This window comes from Triticum urartu, chromosome 4 (genome assembly GCF_003073215.2).
Source record: "Triticum urartu cultivar G1812 chromosome 4, Tu2.1, whole genome shotgun sequence".
NCBI lineage: Eukaryota > Viridiplantae > Streptophyta > Magnoliopsida > Poales > Poaceae > Triticum > Triticum urartu.
The window spans coordinates 604,696,069-604,698,710 of record NC_053025.1 but is presented as its reverse complement, the minus strand read 5'-3'; positions in this window follow the sequence as shown (position 1 = coordinate 604,698,710).

Below are 2,642 nucleotides of genomic sequence, written 5' to 3'. Positions count from 1 at the left end.
GATAGAGATTTTTGGTGGGACCGAGATGATACTTTAGAGGTTGGACAGATGTGATGTGGAGAATGTGGTGGAGGGTTTTGGAGCAATACCACTAAGCACTTGAGCAACAAACTCATCAACAGTACCTCATCCCCTTTTAATAGTATTGGCTTCCCTATAGGACTCAATGTGATCTGGATCACTTAACCAAAAATAAAGAGTCTTGGAGCTTTGCCGATTTCATGTCCTTGGTATTTTGAAGGGGTCCACATCCTCATGTCCTTGCAATGCCATTGTTGAACTTATTTGAAATATACTAGGTAGAAGTGTTAGTCCAACAATATGTATGTTGACATGAATTACCAAACCCACCAAGGGAGCAAGTGTGCTTTCAAATCTTTAACGATTTGTAGATTGTTGCTTGATCATAGACAAAGTTAGCGATTACTTTAAAATTGCCAAGATAAGTGAGAGTTTCATGGATTGCTTCCTCCTGGGTGAGTTGAGGTGGGGATTCATGGTGTGTATTGTTGTTGTTGTCCCGGATAGATGGTACTCAAAGTCACGCCCCCTCATCTACTTCTGCTTAGTGTATTGTATTTGAGTATATCTGGCTTTATGGGGTGATTGTCCTATGGAGTGTGGTTTGGACGATATGGGTTTCATTGGCCGGCGATCCTTTTACATGGAGAAGAGGCGAGATCGAGGAACGGCTTGACCGGGTGGGGTTGTGGCGATGAGTTGGCCTTCTACTTGTGCGATGCCGGACGCCGACGCTGCGATCCTCAGATGGTGGAGGTGATTTAGATCTGGTTATTAGCCGGATGGTGGTGTCTGTAGATCGTTCTGCAGCGACTTCCTATGGATCCACGATAGCGGGGGCCATTGAAATTATCTCTTGATTCGATGGATGACTTTAGTGGTGTGTTACAAATTATGAATGATGACTTGATGCGGAGGGACGTTTGTGGAGTAGCAGTGGTCCAATTGTAGCTGTAGCTGCTAGGATGGCGGGAAAGCGGTGGTGACATGTTGCGTGCACCCGGTCTCGAGCTCCGGGTCGAAAGCCTATGACAAACCCGAGTGGTTTTTCCTGGAAATGGCTATGTTTTTTACGTCGTCACCTTGTTAGAGGCATTTCTCGGTCATGTTGGGACTGATTCTTTAGGGTGAAGACTTTGATACTCGCCTTTGTGGTTGGACCAGGTGACGGCGTACGTGAAAGTGCAACTATCCCTAGGTGGTTTTGGTAATTCATAACAACATATAGCTCATTGAGCTAATACTATTCCAAGATGATTATTTCAGGAAAGCTCAATGATTGGCATGGCGTGGATGTGAAAGTGGAACCCTCAAAATGTTAAGGACAAAGGATTGGCTCAAGCTCAAAAGCTCAAGACTCTTCATTTTATATTTTAGTGATCCAAGATCACATTGAGTCCATAGAAAAAGCCAATACTATCAAGGAGGGATGAGGTGTTGCTTAATGAGCCTCTTGCTCCATGTGCTTAATGATATGCTCCAGAACCCTCAGCTACTTTCCCATATCCACATTTGACCTAAACTCTAAGCCAAACTCGGTCCTACCGATTTTTCCTATCCGGCGCCACCGAGTTTCAATTGTCTTTTAGCCACTGCCAAACCCTAGCAATTCGGTCCTACCGATAAGGATCTCGGTCCCACCGAGATGGGGTTGCAAACTCTCTGTTTCCCTTTCGTAACTTTTCGGTCCCACCGAAAGAGCGAATCGGTCCCACCGAGATTGCAATGTAAACTCAGTGTTTCCCCTTTGTAACTTTTCGGTCTCACCGAGTTCCACTTGGTCCCACCGAAAGAGCAAATCGGTCCCACCGAGTTTGCCTGACCAACTCTCTGGTTAGCTAATTACCAAACTCGGTCTCACCGAGTTTGTGTAATCGGTCTCACCGAGATTACGTTATGCCCAAACCCTAACCGAATTGGTCCTACCGAGTTGCATGTCAGTCCCACCGAAATTCCTAACGGTCACTAGGTTTACTACTTCGGACCGAGTTTAACCATTCGGTCCCACCGAGTTTGGCAAATTGTGTGTAACGGTTAGATTTTGTGTGGAGGCTATATATACCCCTCCACCCACTCTTCATTCATGAGAGACCATCAGAACATACCTACACTTCCAATACACATTTTCTGAGAGAGAACCACCTACACTTGTGTTGAGGTCAAGATATTCCATTCCAACCATATGAATCTTGATCTCTAAGCCTTCCCCAAGTTGCTTTCCACTCAAATCTTCTTTCCACCAAATCCAAATCCTGTGAGAGAGAGTTGAGTGTTGGGGAGACTATCATTTGAAGCACAAGAGCAAGGAGTTCATTACCTACACACCATTTGTTACTTCTTGGAGAGTGGTGTCTCCTAGATTGGCTAGGTGTCACTTGGGAGCCTCCGACAAGATTGTGGAGTTGAACCAAGGAGTTTGTAAGGGCAAGGAGATCGCCTACTTCGTGAAGATCTACCGCTAGTGAGGCAAGTCCTTTGTGGGCGTTGGCCATGGTGGGATAGACAAGGTTGCTTCTTCGTGGACCCTTTGTGGGTGGTTGCTTCTTCGTGGACCCTTCGTGGGTGGAGCCCTCCGTGGACTCGCGCAACCGTTGCCCTTGGGTGGAGTCCTGTGTGGACTC